General features: G+C 39.2%; 1 long non-coding RNA gene across 1 annotated transcript in view; it reads left to right on the top strand.

The window, feature by feature from the left end:
* Window positions 1-19,376, top strand: part of LOC122817321 — a 78,149-nt gene extending 58,773 nt beyond the window's left edge. Inside the window, exons 2-4 of the long non-coding RNA XR_006367199.1 lie at window positions 3,533-3,653; window positions 3,793-3,794; window positions 19,365-19,376. This is a non-coding gene — a long non-coding RNA (uncharacterized LOC122817321). The remainder of the gene's footprint in view (window positions 1-3,532; window positions 3,654-3,792; window positions 3,795-19,364) is intronic.
* Window positions 19,377-19,952: the final 576 nt, after the last annotated feature.

Below are 19,952 nucleotides of genomic sequence, written 5' to 3'. Positions count from 1 at the left end.
AATTGTTTTTTTTTGTTGTTTCTTCTGTCTAGCATCAGTCCAAGGATTTTTCTTTTATTCTTTTAAGAGCAGGGGCCAGCTATTCCATTTCTTCTGGGATAGACACGTTGTTGTTGTTGTTGTTTTTGATGACTATAGTAGCTTATTCTAAGTCATTAAAGGTTCTCATCGCATTGGCAAAAAGTATTTTTATCTTGGCTGGAAAGGCCAGCTGTGCTTTAATGTTTTATTTCAACAGTTTTATTATTGGCCAGACTTTTTTCTTTGTTCTAGTATTCTGGAAGAATAATCATTGTCAAACCGTATCAGGCTTTGATTGTATTGTAAGAGTGATTTTCTCCAAGCAGATTATAATATTAGTTCCTTCTAAATGAAAGAAATTTTATAACTATGGATCTAGGTGTAGTATTTGTTGAGTTAGAAGCAGGTTTCATCAGTGCTCTATGCGCCCTTTCAATTCCAAATGAAAGTCCTTCTTTCAAGTCTAAAAATTCAGGAATCCAGGTTAAGAATGAAATAATGTATTCTCCTTCAGTGTTTTAAACTTCTCTGTGTGGAAGATTTTCAGTCCATATATTTCTAGTTAATCACTGTATATTAATCAGATTAGACAATAGCAAGGCAGGCAGTCTGTTTCCAGTCGAAAATCCTTTAGACTGCCTGCCTTGCTTGGATTACTTTTGAATACTTAGTAATGCTGTACAATTATAAATTTTCTATTATTTTTTGTTTTGACAAGATGACTTTAAGTTCGCTACTTCTACTACTATTGTCTGATCTGATTAATATACAGTGATTAACTAGAAATATATGGACTGAAAATCTTCCACACAGAGAAGTTTCTTACGCTGATTTTTGTTTTTGGACCCACTACACGTTTCAGTGGGTTGTTTTGAGGCTTCAGGGATACCATGAAGATTACTTGTTTTTTCTCCTTCAGTGTTTTCATGCAGACCAAAGATCCTTATGTTGTTTCTCCTTTCCCTGTTTTCTAAGTCCTCTATTTTGTTAAGCAGCCATGTATTCTGTTTAAGCAGAAATTATTTTTGGAATTCTTCCTCTTTGAGTCTCCCTTCAGTATCATTTGTATGTATTCTCTGTATTTGTTATTTTTGTATGGTGTTGCTGTAATTGTTCCTTAAGAGTGTGTCTGTCTTTGAGAATTTAATTTTGAGGTTTTCCAAGTCGATTTTAAAGCCGTCTATCTTCAAAGATAGTTCCTGTAAGGGAGATGTCATCAACTGCAGTTCTTTATTCAAAGCAGCATCTGAGTGAGAATTCCTTGAGTTGTTCATATTCAGTGACTCGGTATATCTTCAAGTTACTTGACAGGAACATTTTTGTATATCTCCACCAAAATTGATATTTATGTAGTTTAGTAGTTTATAGATTTCTGATATTTTAAACTTGAAAATAATAAAATTTTCCTATATTATTGTACTAGTTTATGGAGCTCTCAAAATTCACTGCTCTCAGTTGGCCATCTAGGTTCCGCCCCAATCATTTTTCTTGTATTACTGTGCAGAGCATTTCTAAATCTGTTTACTGGTAATATTTTCAATTTGCTGCTGTTGTCAGGTTCTAGGCATAGTTTTAGTATACATTTTCTGTCTTGCCTTTCTGTTGCTATAGTCTTCATCATTGAAAGTCTGGTTGTAAAATTATATTTCTTGTACTTCAGGTGCTGTTCCAGCCCTACTTAAAAGTTCATTTTAAGTTTGTTGTAGTATATGTAGTTTGTTCCCTCCATATCCATATGTTTTCATTACCTCCAGTGTCTGCTCTACTGACAGTACTTTAGACATTCAGGCACAACTTGGATGTATGAATGAGAAACCGAAAATTTACCCCAGGACTGCCCCCTGTGCTACTAATGGACAGAGGCAGCCCCTAAATGCTTTATCCCATGCATGGGTTCCCTTAAATTATCTATGGTATGATCATTTACTATTACTGGGAGTAATACCATGGGATGTGTCCGGCCTATCTCTAACCAAATGGGATAGGTTCATTTGAGCACAAAAAAGAAACTTGGCTAAGCTTAAAATCGCCTGCAAGGGCAGCAAGCCTACCCTTGAACATATTGTATGTGCGATATGTGTAGAATGTATATGCACGTACATGCGTAAACACGTGCACGTTGTATGTGTGTTATATAATATACACGTGTTTGTATATGGACACCTCCACGTTAGAGTGTTATAGCGGCATGCATTTTATTGTGTGCTGAAATGCTTGTGATTTTTGGAGGTACAGTTTGACAACTTATGTAATGGTCGAAGTTTGTAATATTGACCATTACATAATTCAAATTCTTTTGTTGTTTCTTCGAATTTGTGCAGACATGGAATTAGTATATTTAATTTCCAGGGGTGGGAGGGCAGATCTCTATTGGTTTACATTTATAATTCCTTTTTTTCGATTTTACTGGTGATTAATGGTAATTGCCAGTGAGTTTGAAGTTTTGTGATTTTGTTCAAACTCACTGGCGATTTATTCTTTTAAAGTCATTTTCATGTTTAAGTAAATATGTCTGTATGGACACCCACACAAGTTGCATGTGCAGTTAAGCCTGTACATCTAAGCTGTAGTGAGCATTTTCTGTCAGAATCCCATGAACAGAAGCGTTGCAGTACACCTGTGTTGGGATGTACTACATTTGTGTATTCATATTTCCTGATTTTGTAGTCTGACACTGTTTCAGTAAATTTCTTCATTCCTCAATCAAACTGAACATTACTTTTGTAAGTGGACACTGATTGTCAGTTTTAAATAGTTAAATAGTAAAATAATTGTACTATATGTTGAGTGTTTGTCTTTGCTGTACAGTTTTGTTTTGTCATAAATTTGCCACCTTTTTATGTTGATACTTTAGTATAGAAAGTGATTGTAACAGCATGGGTTTTGGTGCATATTAAATTGGCATCAAACCCCCCTTATCCCGTTTTGTACATGTTAGGTTGTCACATCACCAGTGACCAAATCCTGCAGCCAGTTCTCTGCTTTGTTTTGCATCCTATATTCATTCTTTAAGTATAGCAAACGTTTTTTTTCTGCGACTGAACATTTTTTGTTAATGCTGAAAGAAATTGCTGTGAATCTGGTTTTGGTCATGGTGTTTATGTCAAAGGCCTTTTGTTCATTTAGGACACTAAGTGCTAGTCTCCAATTACAAGTCACGCTATTAATTTTGCAGTCCGTAGTGCTGAGCATTGCTTTTAAGTAACTTCAGTCTGTTTACTGTGCAGTGGTACATGTCAAGGGATCTTTACAAATGAGAGGACCTTTGTTGCATCATCATGTATGGACATTTTTATTTGTGCTACTTCTACTTGAGGAATCCTGCTTTGCACACTTTATGGTGTGTATTTGATTTGATCAGGGGATACACTCTAGGAATTTTTGACAATAATATTTCCATGTTTTGAAATCTGGTAATACTTTTAGGAAATAAAATAGTAGCCAATGCTATAGATTTGTGGCATATGATACAAGACCCTTATTAATTACACTTTCACATTTTGTTTTAAAGAAACTGCATTTGGAAACTAGAACTCTGAGTTTGCATCATGGATGATTATGAAGGCACACCTTTTAATTCGGTGGAAGAAGAAAATTCTTATTGGAAAGAGATGTGTGAAAAGTACAAACGAGTATGTACATTGCTCATTTTAAGTTGTACATTTTCTTTTGTGTTTCGAAGTCTGAGTAGTAACCTTTGATGCAGTATAGCTGGTATTATGTATATTTTCTGTAGCACAACTCTGTGTTATCTTTCGTTTTGAATAAAAGTGGTGCAACAAAAACAAATATGTGCTTGTGGGGTATTTGGGCTTTATCCTCCCATATGTGATTTTATTTTTGTATGTATGCATGTATTTAGTTCGATTTTATTTTGGTTCCAACCTTTTTTGTGAAATATTTAAGCAGGAAACAGTTTGCATCTGTAGCTTAGATGCAGTATTATATTTTATATTTATCAATGCAAAAGGTAAGAGCCCCCAAAACACTTTAGTTTGCAACATAATAGCTTTTATTGAGTGTGTGTGGTGGAGATTTTGCAAAGGCTGTCTTACTTTTGTTTTCTCAGAATTTGTATGATCTGTGTTTTTTATCTTTTGTTTTTAGTTTGTATGAACAGTGTTAAACTTTCTCGGGAAGCAACAATGTATTGTGCTCCAGGGTGCGTGGTGCAGAGAGATGGTGCCCCTGGCTTTGTCCCAAGTGACTGGGATTTGTTTAATTGCCTTTGCCTGTGCCACTGGAGGATCAAGACAAGGAGGGAGAGGAGTGATGGGATGTGTCCCACTCCCCTTTCTAAGGAAAGAGCAGCTGTAACTTAGTGGAACACTGGGCAGTGCAATATCCCTGCTGAAGCCCAGGGGGACAACTGTTCCTGCCTGGTGGGGGTGGGGGTTGTGAGACGGACAGGACTTGGAGGAAACAATTTGTGAAAGTGAGGAGATGCGGCCTGCAGACAACCCACTGCTAGCTTCTCCCCAACACCTCACCAGATAATTGTGATTAGATCTGAGGAGGAAAAAAAAAATAAAGGGAAAGAGTTTCATACAATTCCATGTGACTGCATTAATGGTGACCCCTCGTCTTGCTGTCCCCCCTTGAGAGGAAATAATGGACTGATAGATCTGACAAGAGAGTCAGTGGTGGGATATCAAAATAAGACTCTGCTTTTTTTTTTTTTTTTAATTTGATTTACAAAAAGTATGTGTGTACTAGTAAGGTGGCTGACCACTGCTTAGGTTTCATTTCTTTCCAAAAAATTGCAGTAACATTTCCTGATGCGAAAACCTCTTTGATTACCAAACCCTGTATATGACTTTTGTATAACATGACAGGCTTAAATGACTTTTGACTACTGAAATTTATTGTGCAAGTTTCAGTTTTAGTTTTGTTTTTCCTGTTCCATTACAGTCTTTCACTTGGGCTAATGTTTTGAATAGTGGCTTTCAGCTTCAAAAATGTAGGGAAACATTTCACTTGTAGAATGGTTGATGTTGACTACTCCTAAATCTTTTTTGTGTAATGTTTAAGCCTGTCATTTCTAGTTTACTTTCCTGGTGTGGAGAATTGTTACACTCCTAACCTGCTTAAAATTAGTACTTATGTATTTCTTCAGTGTGTATCCTTAAAGAATATATAACCTGATAACAGGCATCTCATGTGAGGAAACTTTCTGCTTCTAGTTTTAATTTAGTACTTTTTGCATTAAATGTTTTTCACATATAGCAACTTGTTCAATTCTGGGAGTGAATAGAGTTGCTGCCTGTGTACTTCTTATGATGGCTTATCCAAAGCAGATCAGTTGGTGTTTGTAGGAATCACTACTCATCTTCCAATTTTGAGTCTGTTGGCTTTTGTCAACATGGCTTTACATTTGAAGGTTGCACTACAGTATGTCAGCAGCAGAGATTCTTAATTTTGTGAACTTTAAGGAGGATCTGTTAATGAGTGGTCTTTAGGAGTGCTCGACCTTTTGCTGCCCTTTTAGAAAGTTTCTTCTGTGCCTTTGCTTACTCCAGAAAGATATAACAACTGGCCAGCTTCCAAAGCTTCAGGGCCCCTTCCACGTCCCCAAACTATCGGTCAGCTCGAGCTCAGCTGACTAAAAGACAAGTTTGGATGCCAAGCCCTTCAGAGGTTTCTTGCCTTTACAGAGTGTGCTCTTTTGAGGGGTGATGGTTATTTCCTGCTCTTCCTTTGTTAGACAGATACGTTCCCTTTTGGGGAAAAAAACTGTTAATTTTGTTCAGTATTTATACTTTCTTCTTCAGGAAAGTTACTTTAAAAGTAGGAGTTTATACTTTAATGGACTATCAAAAGACTGTACTGTACTTTTAAACAGGAGAACTGTTTTTTTCCCTGTCAATTTAAAAGCTGTTTAAAGTAACTCAAAAAAATTGTTTTCTGTGGAGAAAGTTTGTGTTTTTTTTTTCCTTTGGTTGGCAAAGAGTTTTAATGTGCTTTCTACTGTGTGTCTGTGAAACAAGTGACTTTTACCAACTATTTTTTTTACCAACTTTTTGCTGCTTGTTTTACTGAAGAAAGAAGCACCATTTTTACCTTGACTATGGAACAGTCTTGTCATTCCCACAGTCTTTTGTGGCTGCTGGGGTTCCCTCAGTGGACAAGGGAGAACCACTCTTGTTGGTCCTGGGAGAATGAACAGGGAAGGCATCCCTGTTTTATCAGATTGTTGTGCCCGTTCTTGGGGAAGTTACTGCCATTAGTGGCACAGCTGGTCCCATTTTCTTGTCAAAAAGAAATAGAAAACTACATGCGTATCTACTCCTCCTCAAATTTCCTTAGACAGGTTTTGTTTATTGGGTCTGGCTCAGGGTTTAATTCTAGGTATTGATCCTTTTTGTAAAGGTGTTTCTGGTAAGAACAAAGGGGGACTTTTTCTTTTCTTGAAGAGATTTCAGATTCTGGATCCGGATAAGGAAGAGGATGAGACAGATTCAGGTTTTTTTCCCCTCAGATTTCTGATAAAGATTCAGAGGATAGCTAAGTTCCTGATTCTCCCTGTGGGGCTCTCTTTTTCTCTCACACTGTTTCTAGAATGTGTCATTTGTTTTCAGTGGATGAACACTGAGGTTTCTCAATCCCCCAGGAAATACTGTGGGCTGTTACAGAAGGAATTTCCAGAGCCTGCAGCCATTCCTCCAGTGTTGTCAGCTTTGGAGGATGTGTGTGATACTGCCTGCAGATGTTCATCATCTCACATTGCTGCAGTCCTTACACTTGGGTAGTCCGCTGTCCTCGGTCGGCCCGAATATCAAAGTATAAGGCTGACGTCGGTCAAGGCGCATTACTGACATCAGGACGTCAGGGTACAAATGCGCATGACCGACGTCATATCCTCAGTCTTTTTTGCCGCATGGTCCGATGCAGAAGCAGCGTTGCAAGTGCCGTTCGGCGTTCTGAAATTTTTCGAATTCGGAGTTTCAGACCGAGTCACAGTTGGCTAAGTACCCCGTTGGGGAATATTTTACTTTTTTCTTGCCTCAGTGGTTTACCGGATGTCAGAAAAAGTGAATAACTGTATTTCTTGTGGGAAACAGATACCGCATAGAGATTACCATACTTTGTGTATTCCTTGTTTAGGGCCTGAGCACGACGTTGTTGGGTGTCGCTCTTGTGCTAGATTCAATAAGCGCACTATAAAGAGAAGGTTAGATTGTGCCAGGTTAGTCTTTGGGAAGCGGTGCAATTATAAAATGCCGTCGGATGCTCCGACGCCCGCTTCCAAGAAGCGCAAGGACAAAGCAGCTAAGCCGAGGCTTGAAGAGCCGTCCGTGCCGGACGCCCGGTTCTTTAGAGGTGTTGGTGGAGCCGGTGGTTCTGCCGGAGGTTTCTCTGGAGTCCCAGGGAGAGGCTTTGTTATTGCAAGATGTGGCCTCTCAGGAGGCAGGTCAGGCTGAAGGGGCTTCTCAGGTTACTGTGCTCCTCTCCCTTCCTAGGGTGGTTAGGCCCTCTCCTTCTGTTTCCAAGGCTTCTCCCAGAGGCAGGCCAGGTTTAGCTTCAGTTGGTGTCACCCCTAGTTCTTCAGGATCTGTGCCCAAGAAGCATATGCTTAAAATGGCAGAAGATTTGATTTCTTTGATTAGAGGTTCTTTGCCCCCTCCTGATAAGAGACCTAGGGTGGAACCTGAGCTAGGGAGTTTTGAGCAGGCTTCGGATGTTTCTGAGTCTTCGGCTGAAGACTTGCAGGAGTATTCTCCTTATTCTGATTCTGATGTGGATGATTCTACTCCTTCTGCTTCTCCTCCTGAGGATTTTTCTTTTCAGAGACTCTTCATTCCATGAGGGAGCATTTTAAGTGGGAAGGTCAGGACTTCTCTGATTCCAGGAAAAGGCTTAGGGAATTTTTGTTTTTACCCCAGCATAGGCCTTTGGCTATACCTCCTGTTCTGGATGTTGTGGAAGATGTGTTTGCAGAAGCTTCCCTTAATCCTGATTCTTTGCCTCCTGCTCCTGTTAAACCGGACAGGTATTACAGGGTGCCTGAAGCTCATAAGTATCTTTTTAAGAGTCCTAGGGCAGACCCAGAAACTGTTAGTCAGGGGCCTAAGGGTGTTAAGGCTTCTGTTGTCAAAAATCCGGTTCCTCCAGATAGAGGCCAGGGCTTTGGATAGATGGGGAAAGAAAGTTTATACTTCCTCCACCCTAGCTATGAGGGCTTTGAATTGCCAGTTTCACATGTTGAAATACCAAAATTATCTCCTTTCTCAATTGAAGTCTAAGGTAGATGCTCTGGCGGAGGGTATTGAGTGTAAAGAGTTACAAGATTTAGTACATGTTTCTGAACAGGTGGGTAAGCATTCTTTGTAATGTGGTTTTGATGCTGTACAGGCCTCGTCTAGGGTGGCTGCCGCTGGGTCAGTTCTTCGCAGGCACGCCTGGCTGAGGGATCAGAATTTATCTGACCATGTTAAGACAAGGATTTTAGATGCTCCTTTACAATCTGATGTTTTGTTTGGTTCTCCTGTTGAGGCAGTCTTAAAGAAAATGGAAGACAAGGCTAAATCTATGCAGACTGTTAAAGATTTTTTGCAGGTTCAGCCTCCGAAGTTTAGTAGAAATTGGCCTACCAAGGGGTGGACGTATCCTTCTTATGATTCCCAGTCTAGGGGTAGATCTAGACGTGGTAGGGGCAGAGCTCAGGGCTCTTTCAGGCCTAGAACAGGGAGTTCACCTGCACAGTCTTCGGGTGAGGGCAGGGGTCAGTCCTTTCGTAAACAGACCCAATGACCTACCTTTTCAGCTGCCAGAGCCTTCTCGTCTGGCAGCACCTTTGGGAGGAAGGTTGGCACTTTTCAAAGAAAATTGGAGTTTAATTACCCAAGACAGATGGGTATTGGATATCATACACCACGGTTACAGGTTTTATTTCCATACCTTGCCTCCTTTCAAAGGCATGCCAGACGTTCCTCCTCAACAAAGAATAGAGGCTCACAAGCAAATTTCTCTGTTACTCCAAATAGGGGCCATACAGCCGGTCCCTATGCCAGAAGTGGGCCTAGGATTTTATTCTCGCCTGTTCCTAGTACCAAAGAAAGGGAACACGTGGAGACCAATTTTGGACTTATCTATCCTCAACACTTATCTGGACATTCCCAAGTTCAAAATGTTGACGTTACAACAGCTTTTACCTCTGCTGGGCAAAGATCATTGGATGGTAACTTTGGATCTCAAGGAGGCTTACCTTCATGTTCCTATCAGACTGAGTTGCAGGAAGTATCTGCATTTTCGAGCTGGGACTTCTCATTATCAGTTCTCTGCATTGCCCTTTGGCTTATCTACTGCGCCCAGAGTGTTCACGAAAGTTCTGGCTCCAGTGATAGCTTTCCTCAGGTTAAAAGGAATACAGATCTATCCTTATTTGGACGATTGCCTGATTCTGGCTCAAGGAAGGGATGAGCTTCTTCATCATTTGCATTATGTGATAGCAGTGCTAAGATGCCTGGGGTATTCTGTGAACGAAATAAAGTCCAGTCTAGTACCCTCTCAGGACATGTGCTTTCTGGGTGTGAGACTGAATACAGCATCCCAGATGGCCTTTTTGACCCCGGACAAACAAAAGAATCTTTCCCTTTACTTTCATCAGTTGTCTCATCAGTCCAGGCTGACTGCAAGGACAGTCCTTCAAGCCTTGGGGTTCATGGCATCTTGTATTCTGGTGCTTCCCAATGCCAAACTGCATATGAGGAAGCTACAATGGTATCTCAAAAATGTATGGACACAGCACTGCCAGGATTTGGACACTGTCATTCAAATAATACCTTGCATTCAAAAGGATTTGTTGTGGTGGGCTCAGGAATGTCACCTAAACAAGGGACTCTCTGTGACCCGGCCAGAGGCGAGTCAGATTCTAACGACAGATGCCTCAGACAAAGCTTGGGGAGCTCATCTGAATGGAAAGTGGATACAAGACAAGTGGCCTGCCAGACTACAACATCTACATATCAACTTGAAAGAGATGTTAGCAGTCCAGTTTGCATTAATAGCTTTCAAGGATTTACTTCTTCCAGGGCAGGTGTTGATTCTAACAGACAACACAACTGTCATGTGGTACATCAACAAGCAAGGCGGAACACATTCTTATCCTCTATGCAGGCAAGCAATGATTTTGTGGGAGACTGCTCTCAGTTTACAGCTAAATCTTCAGGCAAGGTTTCTGCCGGGAGCACAGAACTCCTTAGCAGATGTGTTGAGCAGGCAATTATGGATCCCCACGAGTGGAAATTGGATCCTCATGTATTTCAGAAATTGACAGTGTCATGGGGAACTCCAGACATAGATCTGTTCGCTTCTCCACTAAACCACCAGCTGCCAAAGTTTTGCACAAAAGGTTTCATCCCACAGCTTGGAAAGTGGATGCTCTTTCTTTCAATTGGAGCAATCTTCATGTGTATGCCTTTCCGCCTCTGCCTCTCCTCCCAAAGGTACTACTAAAGGCCAGACAGGACAAGCCAAGGATGATTTTGATAGCTCCAGATTGGCCTCGACAGCATTGGTACCCATTACTGAGAAGCCTGGTACGGAGCCTCCATGGCCTTTGCCTTGATTCCACACCTGTTGTCTCAGGAGGACAGTCATTTGCTCAATGTCAAGCTTCACTCTCTGCACCTAACAGCCTGGCATATTCTGTTTTGAACCATAGTGGGTCTCCACTTCCACAGCAAGTTTTGAATGTTATTTTGGAAGCTAGAAGGCCTAGTACAAGGAAAGTGTACGCAGATAAATGGAAGAGATTTCTATTTTGGAGTGCAGCAAAGGATTTTGATGTTTCTGAGCCTAATTTAAGTGTGGCTCTTCAATATCTTACTGAGTTACTGGACAAAGGTTTGTCCTTCTCTTCTATTAAGGTTCATGCTGCAGCAATTTCGGCTCACTATGATTGTGACCCACCATTGTTTTCTCATCCTTTGTTCAAGCAATTTCTTAGAGGGGCAAAGAATATAAGACCCCCACGAAGAGCTCCTACTCCTGCTTGGGATCTCAATTTTGTGTTGGAGAAACTCACTCTACAACCTTTTGAGCCTGCAGCTACTACTGAGTTGAAATTTTTATCATGGAAGACTGCTTTTTTGTTGGCTATTACCTCTGCAAGAAGGGTTTCTGAGTTGCAGGCCCTTATGGCGGTTGAGCCTTTCTTAATTTTCCATAAGGATAGGGTATCTTTACGTACTAATCCTTCCTTTATGCCTAAAGTGGTTTCTAGTGTGGCTTTAAACCAAACTATTCATTTGCCTACTTTTTATGCAAATCCCCAAAATAAAGGGGAAAAGATTTTGCATACTTTAGATGTACACAGGCAGTTGCGATATTATTTGGACAGAACTAAAGGGTTCAGGCAGTCTCAGCAGTTATTTGTTTCATTTGCTTTGGGTTCTCAGGGCAAGCCTGTGTCAAAACAAACTATTTCTAAGTGGATTGGGTTTTGCATTGCTTTCTGTTATTCCCATCATGGCAAGGAGATTCCAGCTGGGATTAGGCCTCATTCCACTAGGGCTACTGCCACTGACAGCTTTTTAAGGGGTGGCAACTAAGGATATTTTGGAGGCAGCTACTTGGAGTTCAGTGCATACTTTCTCTAAGCATTATCACCTTCCACTTTACTCTAAATCTAGGGCTGGTTTTGCCACTGCTATTTTACAGGGCATTTTGGCAGCTCCTGCTTCCTTATAGTTTTGCCATCCTCCCTTTCCTCTGCTTTGGGATTCTACCCAAGTGTAAGGACTGCAGCAATGTGAGATGAAGAACATAGTACAGTTTTGTACCTACCATAAATGTAGATGTTCGAAGATCCACATTGCTGCAGTCCAATTTACCCTTCCTCCTTCCCCTCTGTAGTTAGAGGCGGTTGTGTGGGTTGGGTTGTACATATTGTATATATTGTATATATTGTACATATTGTTAGTGCAAGGGTGGTTGATTGGGTGTTTGCTGTCTTTTGGTTTTGACCTTTCTTTTTAGGGTCTTCTGACATCTGGGGCAAGAAAAGACTGAGGATATGACGTCGGTCATGCGCATTTGTACCCTGACGTCCTGATGTCAGTCTAATGCGCCTTGACCGACGTCAGCCTTATACTTTGATATTCGGGCCGACCGAGGACAGCGGACTACCCAAGTGTAAGGACTGCAGCAATGTGGATCTTCGAACATCTACATTTATGGTAGGTACAAAACTGTATTTTTTCCTGACAGCTAACTGCCCCTTAAAAAGACAGGCAGGATATATGATGTTCCTCAGTCTTTCAAGGTTTTATACACTCTTCCCAAACCCGATCCATCAGCTGTAGCTTAGTCCTTTTTATGCAAAAAATTTAGTTAATTCTACTGTTTCTGATAAGGCTGGAAAGATTATTGATAGAGTATCGGGGGGGGGGTGCGTTTCTGAAGCTCTTATGGCTACTGTTACTGTTTTGAGGAGTTTTGCATGGCTATTTTCTCAGAACCTGACAGAAATGAGATTTTAAATGTCCTGTGGGTAGAGATTTAGTTTTTAGTCCTTCTGCTGCAGAGATGATCAAAAAGTATGTTGAAAGTAGTAAAATGATTTAAGGGATTGGTAAAACTTCAGTATTTGAAGGCATATGTAGTTTTGTTTGTTGGTATTAAGCTGATAGGTTTTAGGGGGGCATTGGAGGTGTGTTTGTTTTTTTTTTTTTTTGTTTGAGGGCTTTTAATAAAACAAAGTTTTAAAAGATGTGACATAGGCTCAAATAGATATGACAATAAACAACTGTATAAAAGTTCAACCTGCCAAACAATGTATGCATGCAACACACAAGCTGGAACTAGACATTTAACAAAAAATGTGTTGCACATAAAAGGTGTGAAAAATAACTTTTTAATACAGTGATGCTTTCTTTAATGTCTTTAAATATGAATGGCCTCACAGATAAATACAAACAAGAAAGAGTAGTAAACTGTATAAAAAATGTAGAGTGCTAATAGCTGTGTTACAGGAGACACGCTTGGAAAGAACTGAACATGTGAATGTGATAAAGAAAGGTTTTCAGGGTGGTTATTCAGCATAATGTCTGAGAGAAAGGAAAAGGAGTACTTCTATTATTTGCAAGAGGAGCTCCAGTAGTGATAGAAGGTAAAAAGGAAAATTATGGCAGATTTGTAGTACCAAAGGGCTGACAAGGAAGGGAGATTACACTGGCATGAATTTACATTTCACTTAAAATTGCTATAATGGAGCTTAAGAAAATTCTAGGAGAAATCATCAGTTTTCAGCAAAGAATATTACTTCTAGGTTGGGATGGTAATTTGGTTTGCAACAGTGAAGATGTGTCTGGGGGACCCAAAAGGGAAAATATAACAAAGGCGGGTAGATTTTTGAAGAAATTTATGAAAATATTGGGCATGGAAGATGTGAATTCAGTAACGGGAGTTTGGAGTGAATTTACATATTATTCCACAAGATGTACAGTGGATATAAAAAATGTACACACCCCTGTTAAAATGCCAGGTTTTGTGATATAAAAACATGAGAACACAAATTATTTCAAAACTTTTCCAACTCTAATATGACCTATAACCTGTACAGTTGAATTGAAAAACAAATCTGTTAGGGGAAAAAAATATAAAAAAAAAAAAAAAAAAGGTATAGTAAGCCGGGTGCATAAGTGTGCACACCCTTAAACTAATACTTTGTTGAATCACCTTTTGATTTAATTACAACATTCAGCCTTCTTGGGTAGGAGTCTGTCAGCATGGCATATCTTGACTTGGCAATATTTGCCCACTCTTCCTTGCAAAAGCACACTAAATCTGTCAGATTGCGAGGGTATCTCCTGTGCATAGCCCTTTTCAGGTCACCCTACAGATTTTCTTTTGGATTTAGGTCTGGGCTGTAGCTGGGTCATTCCAAAACTTTAATTTTCTTCTGGTGAAATCATTCTTTTTTGTTGATTTGGATGTATGCTTGGGGTTATTGTCATGTTGAAAGGTGACATTCTTCTTCAGCTTTCTAGCAGACACCTGAAGGTTTTGGGCCAAAAGTTACTGGTATTTGGAACTGTTCATAATTCCCTCCACGTTGACTAAAGCCCCATTTCCAGCTGAAGAAAAGCAGCCCCATAGGCATGATACTGCTACCACAATGCTTCACCGTAGGGATGGTGTTCTTTTGGTGATAAGTGTTGTTATTGCACTAAATGTACCTTTTGGAATTGTGGCCAGAAAGTTCAACCTTGGTCTCATCAGACCACAACACATTTTCCCACATGCTTTTGGGAGACTTGATGTATTGTTTTGCAAATTTTAGCCGGACCTGGATGTTTTTCTGTGTAAGAAAAGGCGTCCGTCCTGCAATCCTACCCCATAGGCCAGAAATACGGAGAATACGGGAGATTGATGTCACATGTAGTACACAACCAGTACTTGCCAGAAATTCCTGCAGCTCCTTCATTGTTGTTGTAGGTCTCTTGGCAGTGTCCCTGACCAATTTTTGTCTTGTCTTTTCATCTCTTTTGGAGGGATGTTCAGTTCTTTGCAATGTCACTGTTGTCCTATATCCTCCACTTTTTGATGACTGTCTTCATCCTGTTCCATGGTATATCCAGTGCTGTGGAAATTTTTTTTGTACCCTTCTCCTCACTAATACCTTTCAACAATGAGATCCCTTTGATGCTTTGCAAGCTGTCTGCAAACCATGGCTTTTGCTGTAGCAGGCAACTGAGTAAATGTCAGGAAAATCCTACTAGGACAGCTGAACTTTATTTGGGGTTGATCAGAGTCTCTTATTGATGGCAGATGTGTACCCAAGAAGACTGAATGCTGTAATTAAATCAAAAGGTGTTTCTACAAAGTATTAGTTTAAGGTTGTGCACACATATGCAACCGGCGTATTGTATATTTTTTATTTTTTTTATATTTTTTCCCCTAACAGATTTGTTTGTTTTTCAATTGAATTGTACAGGTTGTAGGTCACATTAAAGCTGGGAAAAGTTTTGAAATGATTTATTGTGGTCTCTTTCTTATATCAGAAAAACCTGACATTTTAACAGGAGTGTGTACACTTTTTTTCTATCGACTGTAAATACTGGGCTAGGCTAGATGGAATTTACATTTCACAGGAGCATGTGCATTTAATTGAAGGTCTTGATACTCCCCCAATAACTATTTCAGATCATACGCCAGTAATAGCTAAAATAAAAGCACAGGGTGATGAAATAAAAATCAGGCATTTGTGCTTCCCCACCTATCTGTTGAAGAGAGGAATTTAAGGAATGGAGATTATTCAGGAGCTGTTAGAGAGGATAGAAATTTCTTCTGAAAAATATAGTTATGGAGTGGGATAAAATTAAGGTGGAGTTTAAAAATAGGGTCAAAATAAAACAAAAGCTATAGTTAAGAAGTAACAATAATTATTTAGGGAGACTGACATGTGAAAGTATTGCAGAATAGTGGGAATCTCACAGAATAAGAAGAGGATCGATTGCAGAATGCCAGGCAGAAAATAAGGGATTACCTGGATAATATGCACAAGCTTGGAAAGATTGCTGTTAAGCAACTGTTTTTGGTAGTAACACTAGAGCGCTAAACCTTTTTTAGTACAATAACTCTGGCAAAAGGAAAGTAGAAAGAGCTGTTGCCAGACTTTGGTAGCCTATAACAAGGAAGGTAAAGAGATCCTTTAGAGATATTAGAAATATTTTGGAAATTCTGAGAGAGTCTCTATAAAGCAGAGAAATGTGAAAATCAAGAAAAGATACAAATGGAAATGTTTATGGAAGAATTAAATAGGCCAAGGTTAGAGGAAGATGAGGCTGAATTACAAATGGTTAGGATAGGAGGAGGTGAGATAAAAATTGTAATGTATAACCAATCTACAGGAACGTCTGAAGAAATAGATGCTATTCCTGTGGAAGTTTGGAAGCTAGGAGGAAACTGATAAGATCTGGAAGGTTTTAACAGTATCTTAAGAGAAGTACCACCATTCTGGAGGAAAGCTGTCGTAGCTGTAATACCTAATGAGGGTAAAGATTCAGCTTCATACAGGCCCATTTCAATCCTAAACCATGATTATAAAGTATTCATGTCTGTAATGGCTAAAATAATGGCAAAGGTAGTGCCAAAACTGACTAGATATGGTTCAGTGTAGTTTTCTGAAGGGAAGGCAAACATTTGACAGTATAAACAGAACATTGATGATCCAGAGGGAAGCAGAAGGTAACAAAATATCATTGTTGGTGGGTCTTGATATAGAGAAAGCATTTGACAGAGTAAGCTGGGACTTTTATGAGCAGGGCAATGGAAGCATTTGCATTTCCTGAAAAAAATTATAAGGTTGATTTTGGGAGGATGTATGAGGGATTGGAAGCAGTAATTAAAGTGGATGGGGACTTCTCTTGTAATTTCTGCTTGAGCAGAGGAACCAGGCAGGAGTGTCCTCTTTCCCCTTTATTATTTGCATTATATTTAGAACCATTCTTAAAGAAAACAATGGACTCAGAAATTCAAAGATATAATTGGTATGGTAGTCCAGAAAAGCTGGCTTTATTTGCAGATGATATTTTATATCTGACAAAACCAAAAAAAGACATTTTGTGATGTGGAATATTCTGAGACTGTTTCAGATCTTTTCGAGATACAAAATTAATGAAACTAAAAGGCAATAGCGGTTAAGTATGTACCCACACATGAACTTGTTCAGTAATACCCATATTTATGGGGACATGATAAAGTCAAGTATTTAGGAGTATTTATTAAAAATGATTCTGTTGTGGCAGCTAAGGATACGTGAGAAGTAAGTAAAAGATGATACAAAAACTGAGAAAATAAAGACTTTGTGATATATGGATCGTAAGATACGAGTAGTTTAAAATGTTTTTAGTCGCTTTAGTCTTATACACAGGTCAGTCATATTTTTATCAACCAGAGGAGAAGTTGTGGGTAGCAGTTAGAGCTGAAAGACTATTTGGGAGGGGAAGATGGGAAGAGTCACATGGGATAAGTTTATTCTTCCAGTAGAAAAGGGTGGATTGGGATTACCCATTTTGAAGGGGTATTTCAGGGCAGCACAGTTAAGACTCCTATACATAACACAAGCAGAAAACTATAATTCAAAGTGGAAAAGGATGATGATGAAACTGGTGGGGAAGCTCAAGAAACTAGGAGATACTTGGATTTTGGATGCAGCCCTTTAAGGAGTATTATATCCACAAAGTAGCAGAAAGTGTTCTAGGAAATAAAGCAACATGGGAATGGAGAGAGGAAATTCTGCCGATGGGGATGACTGCAGTTAGGGATACAGGCAGTAGGCAAGAGGGGGCTGTAATTGGAGAAAACCGGCAAAGGAACTTAAGTATTGGGAGTAAATGACTAGTGAGGGAATGACTATAGAATGGGAAGACGCTAGTAATTTGTTTGAATTGCAGGTTAGAGATTGTCTTCCCTATCTGGGATTGATATCCGAGTATAAGCAAAGAAAAAGAAATGGGGGAGGTTCTAAATGAAAGACCAGCACTGGTAGATTTCTGTCTCTAGAACAGAAGCTGCTCTTAAAGGAAAAATTTAGTAGAGCATATAAAATTTTGCAAGATAACTGTAAGAATCAATCAGAGGAGGTTAGAAAGGATTGGGAAGAGAGATTGGATAAACAGTTCACAAAGAAACAATGGGAGGATATATGTATACCTCTCAAATATGCAACAGAATTTAGAAGATTGACGATTTTTGCCTGGAAATGTTTACATAGATATTTTTATACCTCAAGTAGGCTCCGGAGAATTTTTACTCAGGCAGACTGCAAATGTTGGAGGTGGGAAGGGGGAAGAAAGTGGTAATTGAGAACATATATTTTCTTGGAGTACGTTGAGTTGGGGGACTTTAGGTATTTCCCTGTGGGATGCACTGTTGGAGATGCTGAATGGACAGATTGGTCTGACGAAGGAGATGATTTTTCTGAGCTGTAATACAGAGTCAGAATTGCTTAGGCATGGTAAGGCTTTGCTGTGTCTAATAATGGCGGCTCCCAGAAAAGCAATTGCTAGAAAATGTAAATCCAAGTCTAAACCAACTGTACTGGAAGTAGTGAATATAGTAACAGAAAACAACTGGAATTGAGATCTCTAGAAAAGGGTAAGAGCAAACTACATTGGAAAACATGGGAATTGTGGGAACAGTACATACAAGGGAGGAATGAGGTTTAGAAGGTGGCAGGACTTTTAAATGAGCTATGTAATGTTTGAGTGAGAAAGATTGGTTAGTTTATACGTGATGTATAATGTTTGGAATTGGGAGTGTGTTAGTATGGTTTGTTATGTAAAATGCTTGCAACTAAAATTGTCGGTGTGGTTTTCATTTATATAAATGTATAATTGTCTATCCAGTAATTGATTGCGTAATAAAGACGTGTCTAGTTAAAAACGGAAATTGAATAACTTCTGTAATATTGCTTAGGTTATATGACAAAGCAATATATGCAAAGTATAATGTTTGTTAATTTAGTTTGATTACTTTTATATGAATGTAAATCTGCCTGTCTCACAAGTGATAATTCAGTAAAGGCGTTTTGGAAAAAAAAAAAAAATATTTAGGGGATTTCTCAGTCCTCCTTTTCCTAATTTTCCAAGAGATCTGTAACTCCCCATCCAACAAACATCTGTTTAGCTGTATTTTGTTTAAACTCTTTAAGAAGAAATAGCAAGGGGGTTCCAAGAAAAAAATATGAAAATTCCCCAAACCAGGGGCAGTCCAATAAGTTATAATGACAATTTTAGAGACTTTTTCCCCCGTACCACCCACTCCTAAACCAAAAAGTAGTCCAGCACTGTGGTACACAGTGGATTGCAGAAGAAATTCCACAAACAGCAAACAAAGCAAATCCAGATAACGAACACGCAAAGTCGGTGAGAAACAAGGTTATTGCAACACAAAGCTTTCTGGAGAAGTCCCTTCTTCAATGTTTGTGTTAATGAAAATACAGCAGCCTAATAGAAAAACATATTCAATTAATCAATTAAGCTACAACTAAAATGGCTTAGAATTTTAATTGTACCACAACTGATTTCAGTATGTTTTTCTATTGGGTTGTTATATTTTTGAATTGTGTGTACAGTGATTGTTGATTTTTAATTAATACTAAACACGCACACACACACACACACACACACACACACACACACACACACACACACACACACACACTGAAGAAGGGACTGCTCTCAAAAGCTTTGTGGAACAATAAACCTGTTTCTCACTGACTTTGCATGTCCATTATCTGGATTTGCTTTGTTTGCTGTTTATGGAACAGCCCCTTTTTTCTTCCAGAAAGTCTGAATCTCCACTTTGCTTTTTGGCAACAGTTTCAGACAAATTAGTGCTGAAGATCAATCGTCATGATTACAGATGGCAGTGGGAAGCACTTCTTCCTTTACATAGGATAATTCCTTATCCTTCAGACCAGAATTTTGTTTCCACCTGTCCTTCTTCACATGTTGCTTCAAGAAGTGTTAGAACCATTTATCTGTTCCCAGGTGGAAAAGTGGTTTTATTCAAAGATGTTTTTAGTGCCAGAGAAAGAAAATGCTTGGAGATTAGTTTTGGATCTTTCTCTGTATAAGAGAGTCCTGTTCCACCAGATTGCTGATAATTGTAGTTTATTTTATTTTGTAGTTTATTTTATTTTGCAGTAATGTAATTAGCAGCAGAATGTAATAGTAGTATATATAGATGTCTTAGCAGCATACCCAAAATTGTATATAGCAGCATAATATGTCAAATAACTGAAGGTACAAAAGTAATTTAACAGTATCTGAACAAGTCTTAAACCGAAACTTAAAATGAGAGCTCTGTTCTCAGACAGACATATTGTATTACTTCGTGTTCAGGGATATTCCTCTGATAGCCTTATCTACCCCTTCACCCTTGATTCCAAGGTGTTGTACTGTCCAAGCGATATTTATCAG

The sequence above is a fragment of the Protopterus annectens genome, chromosome 12.part0 (genome assembly GCF_019279795.1).
Source record: "Protopterus annectens isolate FY-2018-M chromosome 12.part0, PAN1.0, whole genome shotgun sequence".
NCBI lineage: Eukaryota > Metazoa > Chordata > Ceratodontiformes > Protopteridae > Protopterus > Protopterus annectens.
Note: the sequence above shows the minus strand (reverse complement) of the source record. Positions and strands in the feature narration are given on the sequence as shown.